This window comes from Falco cherrug, chromosome 1 (genome assembly GCF_023634085.1).
Source record: "Falco cherrug isolate bFalChe1 chromosome 1, bFalChe1.pri, whole genome shotgun sequence".
Lineage (NCBI taxonomy): Eukaryota > Metazoa > Chordata > Aves > Falconiformes > Falconidae > Falco > Falco cherrug.
In genome coordinates, this window is record NC_073697.1 from 56278997 (window position 1) to 56303254 (window position 24258).

Genomic DNA, 24258 nt, shown 5'->3' on the forward strand with positions numbered 1-24258 from the left:
GGGGAAAGAAAAGAAGTTATGTGCCAGCATGGATTAAAGGATACACAAAGATATTTCTGGAATAATTTCCTTCTTGTCCCTCTTGTAGGCTATGAAACTCTTTTCTTTAAAACATAATGGGTTTGTGTCTGCATGGGCTTTTTCTATTGTTTCCTATTCTTTTTATGTCTCAACAGATGCCATCAAGGAAGCAAAACATACATTTCTATTTGTTCAGCAATCCCAAACCATTTGCTTCATTTCCTTTTTTCCCATGGCTCTCAGCTCCCCTGTTCAGAGACTGTTCCTCAAGAGTGCCGTCTAGGTTGTGTTCAATACCTGCGATGATTTATCAGCAACTCTAACACCTTTATGATAGAGGGTACATAGAAAACATACTAATGGGAAGAAAAAGAGAAGAAAGGCACAACCAAAGCACCTAGAGGCTTTCAAAACTAAAGCTAGTCAGACAAAAATATAAATTTCTTAGAGGAAAATAACATATATAGGAGAAAAAAAAAACCAACACAACAACCATACAGAAAGGAACACAGATGGATTCCAGCAGAGAGCGCCATCTCCAATACATATGTCTAACCTTGTTCCTGCAGTCTTAAAAGTTGCAGGTTCAACAAAAGCACAGCGTTAATGAGCTCAGACAGAATAGGAAGGTTGTCTAAGTCCTTGAGTGTGAAAGAAATCTAATATCTTTATTTATAGTGCCTTTAGGTGCCTGTCAAATGTATTCATTACCTCTAATATAGAGATAATATTTCAGCTGCTAATGTACAGTCTCCAAATTGAATGCAAGGCTGGAAGAGTTGCTGGTTGCAGACACACTTGTTAGGGTATTTGGCAAAAGAGCACTTGAGCAAAGTGCGTGAGACGTTAGTCTGATAAAAATCACTTGTCCTTCAATCAGACAAAATATGGACTTATTGCCTCAACTGCTGCTCAGGGAAAAAGCCTACAAACAGATATTGATGCTGTCAGCATAAGCCTGCTGCTACAGCTTATTCTCGGTCTCAATTAGCAATATGGCATGGGCTCCCTGGATCCTGCATCTCACAGCTATTTCCTTACATGTAACACTGCCCACTAAAGGTTTAAAAAATCCGGGATGAAGGTGATGCTTTATATTGTCCTTGAGTGAGTGGTGGCATTGAGAAAGGTGGTACAGCAGCCTGTGGATGCCAGGCAAGTAGTTCCAGTACTGCAAGCCACAGATATCTCCTGGAGGGGAGCCTGGGAGAAAAAAACAGCTCCAGACCACTACCACAAGACCTTACCCAGCATTAATGGATGTCGGTGAAGACGGCTCCTTAGGGCCAGGGAAAGGGGAAAGGGCTTTGTGTGACCTGGGGCTTCCCAGCTGGGGGCTTCTGTGATGGCAGTGGCAGATGGGAGAGATGGAGCTCCAGAGGGTGAAGCAACCCACAGTAGGACTATTGACACTGCCTTTTCACTTCTCAGGAAAGATGGTTGTTAGAGACTGCTTGCTTCAGAGACAGGCAGCTCTGCCAGTCACTTCTTGCCATGAGTGGTCAGTTGGAAACTGAATAAAAGTAGCCACTAACAGCCAAAATGCTTTGAGCTTCTCTTAATTTTCCCAGAAGAATATCAGGGCATTATAGGATTTATACAAACCTTGTTTCTTTCTTACATCCTTTGGGCTCACTCCTTACACCAGCAGTATGTCCCGCTCTACCAGACCACACCTTCAGGGGATCTTTCTCTTCTCAGTCCATTCTCTTTTCTGGTTACAGAGAGTTTAGGGTCAGAATCAGTAACATAATTAAAGCATGAATAATTTATATCCACCAGGACTCGTTTTGGTCTCTCACAGGAGTCTATGAGAGTGACCATTTTGTAAGCTTAGCTCTCAGATTTGTGAAGCCACTCTGCCACTTAGCAAAAGTCAGAGTCATAGGACAACCTCTTTTTCTTTAAACCTCTATTTCAGCCATCTATGCTCTGTCAATTAAAACTTGATTCTGCGGACAGGTTTTATCCTTCACTGATATTGTAGGAGGTTTTGCCACATTATTTTACTTCTCAATCCCTCCCTGCCCCAATTCAGTTCTAAATACCTACGTAACATCTGTTATATGAAACAAAAGATATACTGGACATGATTCCAATTAACAGTTCATTTGGATTTATAGCTGTTTAACTTCACTGCTTCCTGTTGAATAAGTGCTGATTTACATTATCTTTAGTACAGCTTCCCCAGCCATTATCCCAGGCTTCCAGAATCTCCTCTAAAATCTCTCAGGTAGTATTGCTAAGTTAACCTGCAGCAGCAGTCAGGTGAGACAAACCTGACTCATGGTAGCAACCAATTTTTTTCCCCTATCTATTTAATAGCTCATCAAGTTTAAAAGCCAGGTTCCTCATTTACTTTTTACATTCCATCCAATTCATTCTAGTAACATCTCCCTGTAAAAATGAGATAAAAATGCTGTAAAAATAAAAGTGTACCAACGTGCGCTTTACTGAATGTCTGCATTATGGGGGTTCTGCATGTCATCATAGCTGCTGTGCTATAGAAGATGACTTGAAATAAGCCCTCTAATTGATCTGCACATCAAATGCTCTGAAAATGTAAAAGAGGGGCTTAGACTGTTGGTAGCTTCACTAGCTCACAGTCTATTGTCCCCAGCCTCGTTTCTTTAATACATATGGTGATCACAATGACTAAAATTCATATGCTGTCAATGTCAATAAATATTTAACAAAGCTCTAACAAAAATCCACAACTGTTGTTGGGAAGTTAATTTGTCATATTTTTATGAGCCATGAATCTTGTTATGTTTCTATGAATCTCTAGAGAGATGTCAGGGTATTTTAGCATAATATCTGCTGGGTCATTTGTGGTGCCCATTTTCATATGAACCATGCCTTTTCACCATCTAACATGCCTTTTCACCATCTCTGGCTGTCTCAGAAGTTCACAGTGGTTATAGAGGAGGAAAAGGTTGGAAAATGATTCCAGTGTGCTGCAGGCTTTCAGAGAACAGATGTCAGTTAGACATAAAAAAAAATAAACTTGGCTCAACTGAGTTTACCTTACAGACATCCTTGGGCTATTAAAAAAACCATCCTTGACTGTTCCCCATCACCTAGAATTAGTTTGTTGTTGAATTCATGCTTGATCTAACACCATTGCATTTAATAGTCTTACACCAGAGATGAATTCAGCCCTTGGTCTTTAAAGCAATCTTTCCCCTTGTGTGAAACAAAAACACCATATGGTGAGTCCTTGGCTTGATACCCATAGCTGAGCTTGCTATCATTCCTTTCTGATTCTGTTAGTGGAAAAGGTTAAAGCCTGCAGAGCAGGTTCAGTCAATGCCAAACCTGCAACAATAGGGGGTGAAAAAGGAGTTAACAGGGAGCTTCATCCATGTGAACCCTCCTGCTCATTCTCTAGGGGCTGCACATTATACAGTCTGAACTGTTTACTCTTTATGGAGTGATGGAGTTGAACCCCATAGAGAATTAGAGCAACAATCCTCTCCTTAAAACTGTTCCATTATTCCTGTAGTTCAGTCTGTGAGACATCCCTCCTCATAAATGCTCAGAAAAGCAGCAGTGCCTGAATAAGTTCCCCTTTGCACAACCTCGAATGAAGACCTCTGCAACAGAATATGGTCATCAGTAATATGGCAGGGAGTTAGGGAGCCCAGCGAAGTGGCTTTGTCATAGTGCACGATGTATTCACACAAAGCCTGAGGATCTTCACTCAAAAATTCTCCTCCCAGTGCTGAATCTGTAAGCAAGGAAGCTGCAGTCAGCAGCACAATATATCTGCTGAATGTAAATGTTCATAGTTTTTGCCCTACACTGCTAAAAACATGCGAGAAGTGCATATTGCATGCTGGCATGTTGCAGACTAGGTGGGTTTGTCAGTCTGACAACGTCATTCCCTTCAAAGCCTCTCCACTAGTTTCCTTTCTAACATACTTAGTGCAAACACTTTGCCGTGAACTAGAGTTGCAGCTTTGCCTTTTGCCACCTGCCTTATAGCAGGATTATTCCCTGCTTGGTCAGTCATGCCAACCTTTGACTTGTGGTTTGTATTTTTTATTTTCTCAAACTTCTCTTCAGTTTCTCTGCTGAGCTACATGTGGAAAATAACTTTGAGTTAAAAACCAGCAGGTTGATGCTTTCAGCTCTCTCCACAAAGCTGTTCTAACATATTCAGAAAGCTTCCACAGTTACAGAATCACAGAATGGTCAGGGTTGGAAGGGACCTCTGGAGATCACCTAGTCTAACTCCCTGCTAAAGCAGGTTCACCTACAGCAGGTTGCACAGGATCATGTCCAGCTGGGTTTTGAATCTCTAGAGAAGGAGACTCCACACCTTCTCTGGGCAGCCTGTTCCATCTGTCACCAGTAAGGTAAAGAAGTTGTTCCTCACATTCAGATGGAACTTCTTGTGTTGCAGTTTGTGCCTGTTGCCTCTTGTCCTGTCGCTGGGCACCACTGAAAAGAACCTGGCTCCATCCTCTTGACACCCTGAAGATATCTGTATGCATTGATAAGATCCCCTCTCAGTCTCCTTTTCCCCAGGCTAAACAGTCCCAGCCCTCTCAGCCTCTCCTCATCAGGGAGATGCTCCAGTTCCCTCATCATCTCCATAGCCCTCCGCTGGCCCCTCTCCAGCTGTTCCCTGTCTCTCTTGATCTGGGGAGCCCAGAGCTGGTCGCAGCATTCCAGGTGTGGCATCACCTGGGCAGAGCAGAGGGGGGAGGATCACCTCCCTCCACCTGTGGACCTGTTGGCTCTCAAAATACTAAATCAGGATTGTTTTGTATTTCAGGATGGTTTTGTATGTAAAGACAGCTTCAAACACCCTTATACAAAAATAAGGTATTATTTTACCTAAAGTTTTAGCTAGTTCTGGATTTCTTTTGCGAATAAATTAATTCATCTTTCAGTTGGCAATCAGTCCTTTAGGAAATTTTCATGCTGTTTCCAATCATGCACTCATCCCAGCTGAGTTCAGAAACATAGAGACAGCTTTTCAAGCTTGCTGTATCATCAAAATTCACAGAGCATTTATGGCAGAAGAACCATTAAAAGATTTATTTCAGTGTTACTGGTGGGGTTGTTTTCTCTTGTTTTTAATAATTGATGGGGACTTTTCCCGCAGAACGAGTTTATACACTTGCAGTGTGGCACAGAGGAAAATTCACAAAGCATAGCTCCGCTCTAGAGATGCTGCCTGCCTGGGCTGAGGGAGAAAGGCAAATCTAGAATAAGAGCCAGTTTAAAGACATCTAAATCCTCTCCTGAAGGGACTCTCTATGCCAGCTGACAATAGGGCAGGAGGTTAAAATTGCCAGTGCTAAAGCTAGCCTTTGCGGACACCCCACTCCCCTCCTATGGCTCTTTACTGAATAACCACCTACTTTCTGCTTCACAGATTCCTGCCTCTTTGGGTGCACTGAAGAGGAGAACCCGCTGTGTCAGTACTTATTTATTTTTCCTGCCAGCCTCACTGTCAGCCTGTGGTCTTCTGCTTTATTTACTGCCAACTGTTCAGACCCTGCTCCGAGCACAGAAAACACATCATTTTCCAATCTGCCTGCAAGATGAGAGGGTGAGATTTTTCTTCTTCTGTTAATCAGGATATGAAGGGCAGTGAGATATAGAGCCATGAAAGAAAACTATAAACACGTTGATCCATACATGAGCAGGGTATGAATGCTCAGAGCAGAGCTGTGGTAGTAGCTAATAATAAGAGTTACAGTGTTTTCACTCTCTGTATGAACCATACCAGCAGAGGGTGAGCCCCACACTTCAGCAGAGGATTTCTAAGCTTTTATGATACATGTGGGTCCATTTCTGCACTTGGAGAGGTGCTTCTCCCTCCTCTGGGCCTGCACTTCCCTGTCCCTTTAGCTGGTCCCAACCCAGTCCTCTCACAACCTCCTCAGAGGATCTGCCTATAACCCTGAATGCCATACACTCTTCTGAAGATCTTTATTCAACTCTGTTCATCCTTTATTCATCTCTGTGTCTTGTCTCCTATTTTCAGCCTTGCTGTCCTGGTGTTGCTGTCTATTCCCCTCTCCCTGCACGCTCCTTGCCCCTGTCTAGATATTTTGCCTTGTAAGGCTGCATTTGCCCTTCTCACAGGCCGCTGTGCTTTCTCTTGTGCTCCAGCAACAGCCACACTTAAAGCAGTGGAAGGTGCATTCCAAGAGACTCATTGCCCATAGCAGTCATGAAAAATAACTTCAAGGAAAAGACTCCTCATCTATTTCAGAAGCAATTTGCAGAGACTCATCAGAAGGAGGAACACTGGCAACGTGAGAGACAGTAAGACTTTTTTTCACAGATGAGTAAGTTGACCATGTTTTGGTAGGCATTCAATGAAACAGCTACCTTTCTGAGCCAAAAGCAGTGGTAAATTGCAAGTCTTATTCCACAGCCTCTTGGTCCCAATGTAACATAAACAAATCAATTGTTAGTTCCTTGCTGGTGTTGTTGGAACAAGCAGAACAATTTTGTATGGGAAACTTTTTTTTTAGAAACTTTCCAAAAGAAATTCTGTCTGAAGTGCATTTGCTGACATGGAAATTTTTAGCTGCAACAGCTGAAATTTGACAAACTGATAGATAATTGAATGCAGGATCCTATAAAGAAAGTGTTAGATGGGAGCTGGTTTTATACTCTTATTCCTACAAACTCCATTTGTAATGTGCCACTTCCTATATAACTGCATTCCAGATACTACAGTAATGGATGAGAAAAATATTACTCAACTTTTCATCATTTTCTTGCAGTAATAAATTAAATAATTGCCTTATTAATGGTAGCAAACTTTTTACATTAAATGCATTGGTGATTTCTGGATATTCTTATTTAGCTCTTAATGACAACATGCATAACATTATTTTGGACTGAAATCAATAGTATCCATAGTCGTGATATTTGGCATTCAAGATCTACACTTTCACGATTTTTGTATCCTTTAAACAGATACTAACGTGTAAGCACCAATGCAGAAAACTGTGGTAGCAGGAGGAAGTGGGTTATTCTTTTTAAGATAACTGTTTTGCTGGCTCAACATAAAACTGCTTTCTCTGTGTCTTGACTGCCGCAACTCATAGCAAGATTATGAGTCACCAAGCAACACAGGGACCTTTGTAAACTAAGAACAGGAAATTAGATTTGTGAGAGCTTTTCCATTTAGTGATGGAAGTGGTTTTTAAACCAGAAGCATTATCCAGGCCCTCGTATAACTATTGTAATGTAATTACAGCTAATAGGGAAAGTTTAAAGGGCTATTTAGGTAGAGCAGATGAAGCAGTAAGATATAAACCCCAGGTTTTTAAGAGGAAGTAGCTGTTTAGACAAAAGGGCTTGTCTCCCTATTTCATTTCTTTTCCTGAACACAAGACTATGTTTGGAATTAACCAGTACAGAGAAGATACTCTTGGAGAAGCCCTGAGGTGTTTAGTTTCAATCCCCTTTCTTTAACAAATGCAAACTGGTAGCCCCAGGAACTGTGGGTATGCAAAATTGCAGGCTGGGGCTTTTTCTCTGAATGCAGAAACTACAGAGTAATCAACCGAATACTCCACTGGGCTCCTACCCATCTGCCATATGACACAATTTAATAAACTGCATTTTTTGTAATCCCCAGACAAAATGCACACATCTGTTAGCTGCATTAGCCACCTGGGCCTGCAAGAATATTTCTGAAGTATTTTTAAAATATATTAAATGGGTTTCAAGAAAGCTAGTGCATTTCTTTGAAATTATCTATCAGGAAAATGCATTCTCCAAGTGTGAGTCTGTAATAGTTACAACTCAGTTTACTCACCTTCAGCTGGTCTAAAGTGATAGTATGATTTCTGGGAATCATGAGAATGGATATTGATAAGCTGCAGGAAATGGGTCTAAAGAGTACCTGTTTCTCCTGCCATGGTAATATCTCCTATGACACACAGAAAATTTCCAACTACATAAGCAAGAAAACAGAAAGAAAAATAAAACAGAATCCTTACATTGCACTGTATTTGTCATTCCTTGTAATGAACTTGTAAGTTCAGTAGTGCTTACAGTTGGACTAGTGCTTACTCATGATGGAAGCATAATGTAGTTCACCTTGCACAAGCTGTTGCCTTTTCATTTTGTGTCTAGGGCTAACCACACTAGAGCCATATTTGCTTTCTGGGAAATGAGGCTCTCGGTCTGTCCTTGTTAATTGTTAAAAAACCCTGTCTCTTTTACTGGGAAAGGAAAAACAGGGGTATGGTTGTAAGTTAATTTATCCTAGATGAAGACTTTGTCCTATATTTTTTTTAAAATCTAACTTCTTCCATTTGAATGAATTGAGAGAACTGGTTCAAATATTTATAAATGAGAAAAATATTAAATGGAGTCAAAAAGGAGACCTGAAAAGCTGAGCAATAAAGGTTAAGACAGAGAAGTCAGCTAGAATACTTACCACTGCTCTAACTTAATCATACCTATGTCAGGTAGAAGGGGCTGAAATCAATTAACTATTGTAACTTGCTTGTGGATTCATAGGTTTTTAAAGGTGGAAAAGATCATTAGATCCTCAATTCTGACTTCTATAATACAGTCCATAAGCCACGTATTGAGTACATTACAGTGCATCTGAGTATTTTAGTAAAATATTCTGTCTGAATTTTAAGATCAAAAGGGGTGAAGAATTTGCCAGTTTGTTAATTTGTTCCAAATGGTTAGTCACCTGCACCAATTAAAAAAAAAAATCCTCTTTTTAATTTTACTTTTTCCAACTGGAAGTTGCAGCTAATGAATCTTGTTAATGCCTTATCTCTCTTTCAATGTCATTCCTGTCCAGGCTACGCTATATGTGTCAGTAGGCACGACTTTCATTCTTTGTTCCTAAGTGTATGTATTAAATTAAACTTATTTTATTTGAATGATCCCAATTTAAAGAAGAGATCTGCATTATTCTATATGACTGCCCTATGCTTACCAGTAATCACCATTGTGTTTGTTTCTTCTGCAAGTTTTATATTTGTTTCCAAAATGTTAAAATGCAAAAACTATTGAAAGGTAAAGAATAAGAAATAAAAATCTTTATTTTATTTTTTTTCTTATGGCTGCGTAAAGAGACAGTTTTGTAAAGCAAAGAAGCAGTCATAGGTTTGATGAGAATTCTACACTAGAGTAAAAACTTGGTAAACTAAGATAAGCCACATTTGACAACAAAAAGATACAGGCATGAAGGCATGGATGAAAGAGAAGGGAGGAAGAAGGCCAGTGAAAAACCTATGTATAGAAGAGTCCTGTGTAAATGTAGGTCTTAATAATATTGTTTGGTTATTGCCGACAAGAACATTTAACTTAAAAATACTGGAATAAGTGCAGTCCCATCTCACACATTATGTCATTTTTGTCATTTTCAGATGATGAAGAGCACTGACATTTCACCACTATGCCATGGGGAAGTTCTCTGTGGTCTGAAGTTTATGACCAGTTTACAACCCCTCCCTCATGCTGCGTGAAGCCTCATAGTAGGACATAACTCGTCCTACTGGCATTACTAGAGAATTACCAAAGTTTCTGAAACTGGTGTGTACAATCTTTCTTTAACATGCTCAGTAATACTAACAGACATGCTATATAGTTTTTATGCACAATGGTACTGAAAGCGCATGTATTCATTTTATACATTTACAGCATTATTACAGATTACAGCAGAGTATCCAATGGCTTTTGTATGTCTGGTGTACAGATCAGTACTTAAAGATTTTACTGAGAAATAGTATTTTGTTTCTGAGGGATCAACAGAGTGCAGGGTCACTTTATTCTTTCTTCTGTTCATTGAACGTGTAGAATTAACAAGGAGTTTCAACTTGGTTTCATTGAAATATTTTCTTGGGTAGCTTTCTGGGGACGTTAAATTTTATCTTTATTACATATAGTACACAGTTTCCACAAGGGGTAAATGATTATTAATAGCAGATCTTTCACTTTTAATGAGCACCTGCTGTGCAGAATGGGTCAGTGTTTTTGATGAAACATTATGAAACACTTATTATAATTAGTGTAATTAAGCCTTTCAAATAACTGCCCTATGTGTAGAAAATCAGATTCTCAAACTTACTTTGCAGGTGGTTATAATACCCACTGATTTAGATGAGTTTCCGGCTGTTTGGGCAACATTTATTAGATTCTCAGGTTTTCTGGAGAAGTGCTTAACAGTAGTGGTTCTAACTATACAGAAATGTTCGTACTTGATTAGGCCAATCGCCTGTTTAGACTTCCGTCCTGTCTTTGACTATGGCTTGTACCAAATGATTCAAGGTGAAATGCAAGAGATTGCCTTCTAGACAAGTAAAAGCATTGTCCTTAAGTGAAAGTTTCTCTTTAATAGTCCTCAACTGGATGAAATGCAAGCACATATCACTTCTAAATTGGGTGGTTCTTGTCTAATCTAGCTCTCTGCTTGCTTTTTTCTTGTGAACAGGCTCTATTCAAACATGCATAAAGTAGACCAGCACTGGGACACACTTTTCTTTACAGGTGGCAGCCTGCTGCTGTTTGGACATGGCCGCTGACCTATACTATGCCTCTTTCCCACCCCATCTTTAGCCTGCCAGTTCTTCACAGAGCACAGCAGAAAGATCACCCTTTTTATGGAAACGCTACAGCTCTATGTAGAAAATAATTAACAACAAGATCCTTTTAAAGTTACATAACAAATTGGATTACTAAGATCATGGCATATATTTATTTATTTATAAGGGTTATTTTCAGCAATATTGGTTCCTTTCATGCAAAAGCTTTGATTTTGTCAGAGGTTTTCCTTTAAACCAAATTAGCTTATACCAAATGTCTCTGCTAAGAAGGCAGTGTTATCCTAGTATGAAATGATTTACTTCTAAAATACTAAAGTGTTCTTTGAAATGCTCAATTCAAATATTTTTAATAGGAATTTTTAAACTATTAATTCTGCAGGAAGTGTTTGTTTCTTTTGAAATATTCTTCAGTAGTGAGTTCTGAAAGCTGGCCCTCTGTGTGCACTTGTTGAACTGCAATAAAAGTTTTAATGTAATGTTTCCTTTTAGTCAGATAACATCCTTGGAATGTAACTGTGGAACCATAAAAATCACAAAGTAATTTGTTCACTGAATACTGGTTAATTAGCTTATGAAGCAGATTAAATTACCTTTAATTTCAATTTAAGCTCTTCCAGTAACCTACCAGGTTACTGTAAATTATCTTAAACAAGAAAACATGCTAACATTCAGTAAATTAAGTATTTGAGAGGTACTTTAACATCATTTACTGCGATCACACTGTCTTTTGGTTTCATGACCTGCTGCTGCTCCATATACTATAGCTACTACGTTTTTAAAAGCCTAAATTCTTGTCAATAAGTAACTGTTCTGCTGTGGAAAGAAGTTTATAACATTTTTTCATTTATGTTGCATTAATACTCTTATTTTCAAACATCATTTTTGCTCAAACAGAAAAAAATAGAGGAACAGTTTTGCACAAACGATGATACATAAAGCTTTGTGATTGCTATGGACAAAATGATCATTAACTTTAAAATTCAGTTTGAATAACTTTTCTGTGCACGTTATGCAAGGTTAGTTTCAGATCTGGCAAATATTTTCAGCATGAGAAAATACTGGTGCAGAATGAACATGTGGAAGGTTTTCAACACAAATCTTGAAAATTTGCTTGTAAATACAGGTGAATTTCTGCCTTGTACTTGCAAAGAACTCAGCTTCAAGAACATAAACACTTTAAAAGCAAGACATTTTTAAAGTAAAGTATTAGCAAAACCCTACAGTTTGTTCTTCAGTCCTTTTTGATCACAGTTTGGCCAAAGAATAACTAAATCTGAATTAAAAGCATATTTACAATGTTGGTATTTTACAGATTATAGTGTAATGTATGTAGACCTCTTGCATATGCCAACATTTTATGCATGATGTTAAGCATCATTCTTCCTTTCGCATATTCTGGCTCAGGGAAAGCAGTCATTTTAGCAGGGTCAAAAAGCACTGCAGGCAGAATGCCAGCTCAGAATGAATTGTTACATTTACAATTTGGGGAAATCAGTTCAGTTTCCAAAAGAAAAAAAAAAGATAAAAAGTTTTAAATGTTCTGGTAGTATTCCTAAAGACTCCAGCATTACCTTCCTTTATGTCTCTCAGGCTCAAAGTACAGCAAATGAAGCAAATCTATCCTCCCCTAGCTTCCCAAATCCCTATCATCAGCTCTTAATTATCATCTGCAAAATGATGGTCAAAATATTTCATGTATTGCTGATATGACTTGGAAAAAACTTAATAAACAAAGCAGTGCTTTGATCAAAGGCTCCTCTTGAAGAGAAGATGCAGTTTATTTGGAGATTAGTAATCTTGGAGTGCTTCAATACTTTAGATCTGCTACATTAAAGTTGTCAAAATGTTTTCAGTTTCAGAAGCCATGACTTCAGAGAAGCAACTCGTATTGTCATAATAATCTATGACCTAGTTTCAAACAGATTTCCTTCTTTCTCTCTCCCGTCCCCTCCCCTCCCGTCCCCTCCCCTCCCCTCCCCTCCTCTTCCCAATAGATGTTCCCTGTGAGCCAAACAGCTTCACATACAAAAACCCAAAGCAGAAGAGAAAGTTGTTCCAGACTTCAAGGATCTGAGACATGTTTTTTTTTTTTCAGATGAGTGGTTCAGGCATAGATTACTTTTCAGGGTTGGAAACAGCATTAGAGGTTGCTTTTATATACTATTTTCAAGTTACACCTGCTCACTATGAGGCAAGATGTCAGAAAATAATGAAGCAACATTATACATATTGAAGTTGCAAGATGGGAAATGGGAATCAGATCAAAGGTCTCTGAAGGATGAAACTTAGACACGAATGAATTTCTGACATTGAAGAGTGAACAGTCTATCTTTGAAACCCTTTCTACAATCTTCGGAGCATGCTTAATGGGTTTTCTCTTTCTTTTTTTCTTCATCTTTTTTTTTATACATCTCATATGACAGAATTAAGTATTACAAACACACAGAGAACTCAGTCCAGCTATTGCTGTATATTTTTCACAAAAGAAAAAAACCCACATTACACTGGTATCTTGACTGTAGATGAACATACACATGTAGGTATTTGGTGTATATACTGACCTTGGTACGTATTCTGGCAAGTAATATTGAAAGTTGGCAGGATAACACTAGAGAAAGATTAACATTTCACAGGTTAGTGTCTGGACTTATGCTGTGTTGGTGTGTTTCAGCTGTATCTTCCTGATTCATTACCTTTTGGGAAGCATAGCTGTCTGCATTTCTTGCCTTTAGATCCTTACGTATAACTCAGACATGGCAATGCAAACTAGTGCATGTAATTGCAAAAGAGGCTATTCCAGTCTACTAGGGAGTTAATGAATATTATTCAGAATTTTCTTATGTCGGGCTGCTGTAACACGTGTGGTAGGTGCCACCACCATCAAAAGCAGGGAGGAGGGTGTCTGAGATGAGAACCTCTAACTGCCATCACAAGGCTGTTGCTCTAACAGACTGACACATACAGCCCAAGCGATCTCATAGGTAGTAGATCACATGAGTACTAGAGCTGAGGGAAACAGCCCATTACAGTGACCCAGTTCACTGAACCTGGTGGAGATACACTGCTTTACTTCACTTGGGGGCTCGGGCTGATCAATGAGCTGCAACACTTCGAACACTGTTGAACTTGTATCTCACCACATGACAGGGCCTGCTCCTTTCATTTCCAATGCAGTGCTTTAGAAACTGCTCTCTTTAGATGTCGTAAATGCTGACCTGCACTGGAAATATCCCTCTCTTCCATTATTTTTGGTTTTAAATGTCACAAGATCACAGACGAAACCCTGAAAGGGTGTCTTTTTTCAGCCTGTATTAATTCATAGAAATTCTACTCTTATTTAATGTAGAAGGCAAAATATTTCCTCTGAATGAATCTATGGTCAATTAGCTTTTCAATGTTCTTAAATCATTTTTCACCAGAAACATTAATGTTTATAGCAGTGAAAATTGCTTCCCAAATCCACAGAGTGTTGAAAGTCTTTGGAAAATAAGATAAAATACAGTATATTAGAAAACAAAATACAGAAATTAACTTACTTCTTTACTAAAAAGCCAGGCCTGTGAGTCAAAGTGAATTTATATAATTGTTTTTCAGTTTTAAACAGACTTGCAAGAAAGACTATTGTTTCCTTTGACATAGTAAAAAAATGTTGAGAACAGGCAATCTTATTTGAAATGACTGTGTAGGTGTCATGCTTAGCTAATCATGAAATGTCATTTTCAAAAATATTAATGTATTCCTCTTAGAATGGGAAGGAAAATAATGTACTTTGTAAATGAGATCAGCATTCTTTAAGTCTAGGGAAATGCTGTTCACTGGCTGCACCATAATGCCAGTTCCTGTCTTCTAGTAATAAAACCTTTCATGCTTCCTCCTGTAAAGTGCTTGAAGGCTGAGGACCAATATAACCAACAAACAATAAAACCCACAAATAACCCTCACAAACAAACAATGCTGTTGCAAAGAAAGAACAAAGCCTTAGTAGCAGATAATAGAAATTTAGATGCAACAACAGAACTGAACTTCCAAGGTGTGGTGTATTTTCTAAGAAATTATTCTTGTATTCACATCTTACCCAAGTCAATGGGAGAGGGGGATCTCTAGTACTCCTCACAGAAGATCAGAAGCCTGGAAGGTCACATTGTGATGGTCTTCAATCAGCTCTTAGAGTGAAAAAAATACAAAGATTCTGAACCTGTTGTATAAATCTAATTAAATAGCACAGCTCTTCTTATTGCACCAAAAAGTTTATTCTAAAGCAGAGTTATGGAGTTACTGTCAGTTCATAAGAAAAACAAGTCCCCTACATCTGAGATATACAGCCCCATCCAATAACAATACATTTATATTGGACTTTAAGCAATTTTTCCATTTTCTGCTTTTTGTAAAGTTCTCTTCATAAGTGTAAAATGCAAATTTTCACCATCATTTATGGATTAGTGAATGTGAAATCCTGGAACACAAAAACTAAAACCTCTCAGGCTTCATTAAGTTTACTTTCTGAAGCAGTTATTTATGTGACAATGTTGATCTTTCAGTAATTCATGCATGAACTTGTCAAAAAAACTATTTCCACTTCTCAGAAGTAAAGTGAATTTTTTGACATACATATTGGTGATAGACTGAACCTATAAACTATCTGGAAAAGTTTTAGAGGGTTGAAAAATAAGGAATTTTTTCCAGATCAGCAAACTGCTTAGGGTAACCTTCTCATAAACCAGGACCTGCCAAAGCACACATTAATTCTGCTAGGTTCGTTTCACATGCATTTTCCCCTGTTTGCACTTTTGTACAATAAATCACAATGTCAAAGCCTGTTATATTCTACTGCTTTTAGCTTTTAGGCTGAGATAATAGAACGACTATATTTTTCTAGAAATGATAGGCACACAGTATTTTCTGATGAAATACAACAAGCAACTATAAAGTAACTAACAATAAAGATGGGCCAAAATTCATTTGCCTTGTTGCCTGGAAGTGATATTTATAATGACAGGCTTCATGTTAATGCCCAGCATACAAAGTGTAGTCACTTGGGCAAAAAGCAAGGGGTATGTATTTTAGATTTCCCCAGAGTAAAATCTTTTTGGTATCATTACAGAATTTTGCCTGTAATACCTTTTCCAATACTTATGAAGAATATTTCACTCAGCATTATATCTCCTGATGTATGTTGCAGTGACTTAGAGAAACTGGGCAAAGTAACTCAGTTATAATGGAATAAAGACAGATTTTCAATCAATGACTCTTTAATAATAATGCATAAAATTCTAGAGAAACTAAGCATCACAGCTTTAATTGTTGGTAGTTTGGGACTAATATTGTCCTTTATTATATATGCCTGCAAAGCTTATCCAAAATGAGTCCCAATCTGTTCTCAGTTGTTCTATTTTTTTAATGCTGGAGTTCATAATGATCACAATGGTGGAAACAGAAAACACATGAATCTAGAAGTGTTCAGTACAACTCAAATCAGTTTTCTAAATCAAAGATTCATTTTTTTATTTCCCTGAAGCCTGGATTTTCTACCCAGGTCCTCTATTTCTGTATCATCATGCATATTTTTTTTTCAAACATGATATTTTTTTTCAATATTAGCTATGGAAAGAAAGGCAATCTCAATTTGCACAGAAGTCTACTGCTTCTACTACAAAGTCCTTCCAATATGTTAGTAAATGTGGAAAACGTGAATATTCACAGACACTGAAATAACATGCCCTAGTTATCTTGAAACAGAGCTCTGCTACTCTGATTGAAAGACAGTATGTTCTTTCTTTGTTCGTATGCTTTTTCTTTAGGCCAATGTTAGTGTCCATCTTATGTTTCTTCCTTTTCAAGTGAGAACCACACATTTTCTGGTCAGAAACAAGGTAGAGGACTCTGCTTAATCTACCTTGGTATGCAGCTTCCTTTGGAAAGCATTGTTCTTGGAATCCCTTACTTGAATATTAAATCAAGTTCTGTTATTACAGCTCTGCCTAAATTGTTGAATACATTCAATTTAATGCTGTTGGTCAGGCTTTGAGTCACTCCTGAATTATTCAATGACCTCAAGGGTATTCTTTTCATCTACCACAGTTAGAGTCGGCCCAGGTAAAAACAAACTCTTCATTGACAGTTGCTAGCAATTGAAGAGACTAATGGACCTCACTGTGAATTTTTGTTGTTAACAAGAATTGAGTGTACAGTCAAAAAAGCAATCATTGCAAGTGAACAGCTCTGAGATATTGGCAGGATCAATACATATCACTACTATGTCAGACAGCATAGTGCCTATGACCTGTCATTTTCATTTGTTTTTCATACGCTTTTTTTATATACAGAATGCAGAGATGCTGAGGATTTAATAAAGGTGTATTAAAGATGCTTCAAATTCATCCTTTTGCCTTTTCTTTCTAAACACTTCTTAAGTTCCCAGAAAATTTCCTTGGGTCTTCATGCAGAGCTTTCCTTCTGGCTAGTAAAAATAACAGCTATTTCTGTTCATTAGCCAAAACCTCTTCTCTATCTGTTGTTTATGTTTTTGTCCCTGCTTCCCTTCTGAAGATGCTTGTATTGCCTGAGACAGGTGCACCTAGGGAATGCAGCCATGCTGCTATTCATTTTCATCCCCTTTTATTTCTGTAAGAAGTTCACACTAACAGTGTATGTGCCGAGTCATTTATCTTAACACTGGAGGATAGCAAGTAGACCCATTGGTATCTCTTGAAAGAGAATGTTTACACTTGAAACAGTCTTATCATCCATCCCAATGGTGAGCCGAGAAAATTAGAATGGCTATGTATGCATAGTTATCACTGGTGCTATTCTAGTCTATCTTTAATGAAGAGATATGCTAAAGGCTGCTTTCATGTAAACCCACCCTTAAAACATTTCTGTAACAATGTTTTCCAACATGTCTCTTACTTTTTATGTATTACATATAAATAATTGCAATAAACATGTACATATTTCTAGGTACTTGGAATAAGACTATAGATAATGAGGCAAGAAACACCCTCCGTGCTACCTTCTCATCAGCTCTATCAAAAATCTCAAACAAAAAGGGTTTCTGAAAGTATAATTGCAACACACAAATTTTGACACTAAATTTCTCTTGCTATACTACAAAGTCTTGGAACACTTGCGAATGGTCCCCTGCCTGATTTATTTAATCACTTATCACTTTTAATCCAGGGCTCTGAATTAAGGGATAACCTTTTCAATACAAAAAAAAAAAAAAAAAAAGGCAAAAAAAAGCGCATAATTTTCCTGTTTTCTGTAACAGAATATGAACATCTAAGCTTACCCATCTATGCATACCCATGCCAGCAAAACTTTGTGCCTTTTTCTTGTGGAGAGATATAATGCTCCATGCAAACAAGAAAAATGCATAAGCACAGATGAATCTACATAAATTTTACATCAAAATAAGTCCTTGTGAAAATGTTGTTATGCTAATTGCCTGACTCAGTATGATATCATGTCAAAATGTAATCATCCAAATTCATCACTAGATCCAAATGTGTCACCAGCTGCATATATCAGCAATTGAGTTACATGAGCCATTCATTTAGCCCAGTATGTAATTTATCCAGTATTTATGTGATCTATATAAAACTAATTTCTTCCTAGGTCAGGACACTGCTGCAATGTTGATTAATGCTTTTGTCATTTCACATATTGATTATTGTAATTCACTACTTATTGGTTCCCTCATTGCATGTTGCACAGGCTTGAGCTTATGAAAAATGCTGCTGCACATATCCCGGTCAAATTATAGAAGTTTAATAACATCACTCTGGTTTAATGAAACTTCACTGCCTCACTGCTCATCCATGGAATAAGTATGGTGTTCACAATTGTCATCGTAATGTGTAACCTTTCTAAACATTTGCTGACTTATTGTGGTGAGTGACCTTTCTCTTTTGTCGCATATTAGTTTCTCGCTTGATAACTTATGGGGAGATCACTGACAGCAGTAAGGCAGTAAACAAAAAGTGGCTTGTTTCTTTTTGAGTCCCTTATGCAACTGATCTGCTTTTCTTTCATGCTGCTTTGCTTTGCCATCAACTTTAACCGTGGCCTCTGCAATATTGTTCTGGGGAAAAAGAGAATTATAAAGAAGATTGATCATAGTCATTGCTACTTTTTTATTAACTTCAAGTGATCCCACTTTACTTCTTAGAGTTATAATCTACTAGAAAGAATTTTACCCCTGATTAATGATATATTTGCCTCTGCAAGCTATGCTAAGATGCTTAGTTTTTCCCCTAAAAATCTGAAAACTAATCTATCCAATAAATTTTAAACTAATTCAGGAAATGAGTTAATTTAAATACTCAGAGTTTTCCAATACTATGTTTTATTTTAAGGTACACATTTTCTTTGAGAAAGAAATGGTCAACTTATCTTGGCTATTTGGTGCAATGGGAAGAGTGAACTGTCAGGCAGACAGTGAACAAAAGAAGTGCAATCTATTGTATAAGTTCTTGAAAAGAGCAGTGCTTCACTTGTCTAAAGAAAGTTGTCTTTCAATACAGGTAGAATATTTTTACTTTTAATAATGGGGACAGTTTAAGAAAGGCAGTTGTTTAATGAAAAGTGTTCTGTGAAGTCTACACTATGTTTATGTTGCATGACATTTTATAGAACTTAAAGAAACTGTAATTTATGGAAAAACAGTACAGCAAATACACAGTATATGTTACTGTTTTCCACAGCTCACACAAAGTGATACAGAAAAATATTCCTAGGCATAAGTAATTCTTTAGCCAAAACTTTATTAGATTGTGTTGTATGCTAGTTTTATGCCTTTAGCATATTTTTGGTTTAACTGAACAATAATGATCAAACGAGAACACACTTCCTGATGATTAGCAATCAAAAGAGAGAAGACGATGGCCTCAGGTTCAGACACTGTTAGACCCTAAATTATGTCTGAACCGTCTGGTTTCATTATTCTAAGATTAATTACCTTTTCTTCCTGTAATTTAGTGTGAATTGAAAACAGTGAAAATTAAACCCTCCCTTTTTATGCAGAGACTTATTTTTAGACCACCACACAGCAGTGTGGCTCAAGACCAGAAGCAGGCCAATACACACATGAGAAGCTGTGGATGCGCCATCCCTGGCAGTGTTCAAGGCCAGGCTGGATGGGGCTTTGAGCAACCTGGTCTAGTGGAAGGTGTCCCTGCCCATGGCAGAGGGGTTGGATTAGATGGTCTTTAAGGTCCCTTCCAACCCAAACCATTCTATGATTCTATGATTCTATAAGAAGTGGAGGAGATGTTGTTCTGCGGTTAACACTCAACCTGTTTTGGAGCATGTGCTGGAGTGCCTTTCATGGGACAGACATCAGTTGCTTCATTCCTACTGTGTAAAAGAAGGTGCTGTTGCAGATTTAAAATCAGCCCTGCCATCAAGCACAACCTCTCAAGGGAGAGTTTGAAAACCAACCAATACTGGATTAAAAACAGGATCATACTTCATAATGAAAACCACTGTTAGATTATGCTCTCAGCTGAAAGGAACTGGGGGTGGATTTTACTTGAACATTTACTTCCCAGTTGTTTTTTTTAACATGTTTCTATCCTCATGACCACCATTTATTTCAGAGTCATTTACAGTAATCAATGCAAAAATATAGTAGGCACTAGATCAAATTCTAAGCTGAATTTGCAGTCTGATTCCTTAATGCAATGCAATGACAGAGGAAAAAAAATTGACAAAAAGAACAACAAACTTCTCTTTCTGTAAACAGAAAAAGGAACATTAGGCAAAACAAAATATTTATCTAATACTTGGTGAGTTTACCCTTGTTTTTGATTTTCTATGCAGTCTTAGGCTGTAAAAAAAATCTACATTAACTTTTGCAAATGGAAGACTACAGGGTCCTTGCTAGGACTATTCTATGCCTTTTTTGCACAGTTGATATGGTTCCTTTGGACTACTTTTTTGAGGATATACAAAGAAACAGAAACACAGACAAATATTTCAGGTAGGTGAAATGGGAAAAAAAATGATATATTTTATTTGGTCATCATTATATATTTGAGACTACTCTTCAATAAGCGGAGCACTGAACCGAGGAAATGTATGCCATTATACGTGTAGAAAAGTATATTGACTGCTAACAATACTGGCAAAAGCAAAAATAATTTCAAACAGTAATATAGGCTTAATGGTACTGTTTATTTTCAAGATCAACCAGAAAGAATCAATATCCTGTACTAACTGCTTCAACCATTTATAAAGAGAAAGTAGAAAAACTAGGTTACCCAGTAAAGAAAACGGAGAAGAGCACAGAGCAAGGGTACCTTGGCAGGCCCAGCAGGGTAACTGCCTAGATGGTCTTTTGATATCATCATAGGTGTAAATCAATGTTTTTGGTAGATTCAGACAGGCAGTAGAATAACGGTGTTGAAATGAAGATAAGTAAGGAACTGAATTCTTTATGCAGTTGTTATACCTTCACAGCCTTTACTTAACCTGAACTACTTTCAGAAGACCCATCCCCATAGGTGGGGAGGGCCTGATGAGGTTCCCCTTCCAATAAATCGATCTGATCAGGAAGCTCTTAGCTGAAAATTATTGAAATAACAGTAACATGATGTCAGTAAGACATCATGTTCTTACTGTGAAAGATTTATTATGTTTTTTTATGGTAAAACTGCGTGTTGCCATTTTGAAATGTTTCCCAAACATTCTGTATAATGCAGCCTTTTGAAATGCATTTCAAATTAAAAGTTCAATAAAATTGTTTCAGCTTTTTAATGACAAACATTGCTGACCGGCCAAATGTTCTTTCAGTAATTCCATTTTCTGAGAAACATTAAAATTTCTGCTTTTGAGCAAAAACAGAGGCCAAAATCACAGAAAATTAAAATGTAAATTCTCACCTATCTCTGTTTAACCTATTGTTCTTTTAGGGTGAATGCTGATGAAATGTGTGGCTTGCAGAAATCTTCAAGGTCTATCATTAAAAGTACATAAAATAAAATGTGTTTTGACAGGATTAATAGGTATGCACATTCACCTGAAATGGTAAATTAAGTTCTAGTTTACTCTAACCCTGTCCTGGTATTATTTTGACTGGGGGAAAAAAGAAAAGGTAGGAAGTGAAACACGATAAATGCTAAAATTGGTAGTAGAAAATAAAAGCTCTATGTATTTTTGTTTCTCTCAATTTTTTCTGGTGATTTGTTTTTTGGGTGTGGTTTTTTTGTTGTTGGTTGGTTGGTTGGTTGTTTTTTTTAAGTAACCTTCAATGCAGGGAAAACATGCAAACTGTGTAAATACATAACGTGTTCAGGAAACTCAAATATAGTCTGAAAAATCAAAAGAACATGAAGAACATACTTTGGTTTTGCAGAAAATTATGATTCTTAGATGTGATGATCTGAATCACTGTAAACCTTAGAAGTAGAAACTATATGATTCTAACTTGGCTATATTCAGATAACTCAGTGAATATGAATTCAGAATTAGAAAGTAGTGGATGTTATTTGCTTAAAGAGTTTAAGTGTGAAAATAGCCTCTGAAAAATATGTTTACACTGTAGCTCTAAACTAGTAACAATTAATACTTAACTGTTCAGCTATGTTCTTAATTGTTCTCATACACTTTTTGCATATTTTTTTCTGAATTTTAATGCACTAATAAGTAATTTCTCCCAATAAAAAATCCAGAGCTAAGAATGGACCAAGACATAATGTACAGGCTTTGATCTAAAGATGAACTGCCAAAAAAGCAAATATGTATTGAAGGGTTTGCCTGTCTATACTAGAAACATTACTGTTAGAAAATTCAGTAAGAACTAGATAAAACTTAGTGTTTATAAAGTAGGTTTCTGTGTCATTTTGTAAACATTGTGCCGTATGATTTATTGGGTGCAAAGGATGAAATTCAGGAACTTTCATTGCTCAAAATCAGACTTGCCACAATACTGAAGAGGAGGATGGGTACCTGTTAGTGATGAGTTATGCCAGCCACAGCAACTAACACAAGCGAAAACATGATCATATGTCATGAGCCAGTGCTTTATGCAGACCCAAAGTTTACCCCATATGCATGCATTGCTGTATCACAACCACGATGAATATCAGGTAGATTAATTTTTATTGCCTGGCTAAGAGAATGATGACTTGTGATAGAAATCCATTAACCAAACTGTCACAGATTTGCATACGTTGCTCTCCGTACTGCAGGCATCCAGGTACCCTCGTGCTACACCCAGATAATTATCTCTGTGGTTTTAACCTCAGTCTATAGATCCTTGCAATTCACTGTACCACTTTGAAAGGCATTCATGAAAGAGGCCAAGAAAAGCAGGCATCTTTGAGTAGTGCAGGAAATATTTTTAGAAGCCAAAAAATCCACAGATCTCAAGAACTACAGGCAGAGAAATGATGTACAGGATCTAGCTACAGAGGTGCTGGCTGTGCTCCATAAAGGGTTGAACCAAATTGAGATATCTGATGTACCAAAGATGTGACACTGGGAAGGCTGATAAGAAAGGGCTTTTCTAATCTGTGGAAGCAAGTAGCTGTGGAAAGAAGAATCTGAAATAAATTTAATTTAGGCACTACCATTTCTGAAGCAGAATTTGACTGCCTTAGGTTGGATCCAGGTTTTGAGGTGGTGGAAAAGCACAGGCACAGTCCCTTAAGCACAGTGAGTGCTGGGGTAAGGTCAGTATAGGTATATTCATTATATGTCTGTACAGAATAAAGCAAGACATACTAGCTTTTAGTACTGGACCACTACTCCTGAAAAAAACCTGATTTGTTACAGAGCACACTGAATGAATGCACTGCATATCACAGCTGGCTCATTTAGACCTTAGAAATGCTAGTAACAGAAAATGGGTCATAATTTGGGAGTGACTCATTGCTGCAATTATTTTTGGTATAGCTCTCTTTATTTACAAGCAAATATGTTGACAGAAAGCCTCTACCAGCAGCACTAGATTCGACTATGAGCACTCCAGCAGACTCCAAGGCTGTATGACTGTACACAGGGTATCACAGTGCAGCTCACAGCCATTCAGGAAAGTAAAAAGCCTCCGTGCCAAAGCCTACTGCTTCTGGGTGTAACTGCAACAGTTAAAACAGGACTTGATTTAAATCTGACTCCAGCAGTTGCTACATTTGGTGCCCTTCATATTTCTCCTGGAAATTTTCAGGTTCTGGCTGTTTCATGTTACAGCCTCTCTCTATGATAGTTCCTTCACCCAAAAGTATCAATACCTCATATTTTAGGAACTTTGTAAGTAGCCAAGTAGCTAGAAAGGTAAACAGATTTACCTCAGAGCAAGCTTGCTAAGCCGTGTTGTCTTTCCAGCAACAAAACTCAAAACAAGCTCAAAACCCAGACTTCATTCTGTTCTTCCTCTTGCTCTTGTAGTACTGCTATCCTTCCTTCTCACCTTTACAGGATCCACTTGTCACATTTTGAATGTAATGAACTATAAGGATATAAAAAACCCTGTAATTCTGCTCTATGGATGATTTCTGACAGTTCTTTTGTCTCTCAGAACCTGGCTCTGGTCTACAAAATGGGAGCAATAGGTTAATTTGCTTTGCAAAAAAAAAAAAAAAAAAGAAATAATAATGGTGGGATCTAGTAATGGAGAGTTTTGTATAAAATTAAGTAAGCAGTCTGATATTGCTCCTATGAAAGCTGCTGACAGCTTTTCATTATT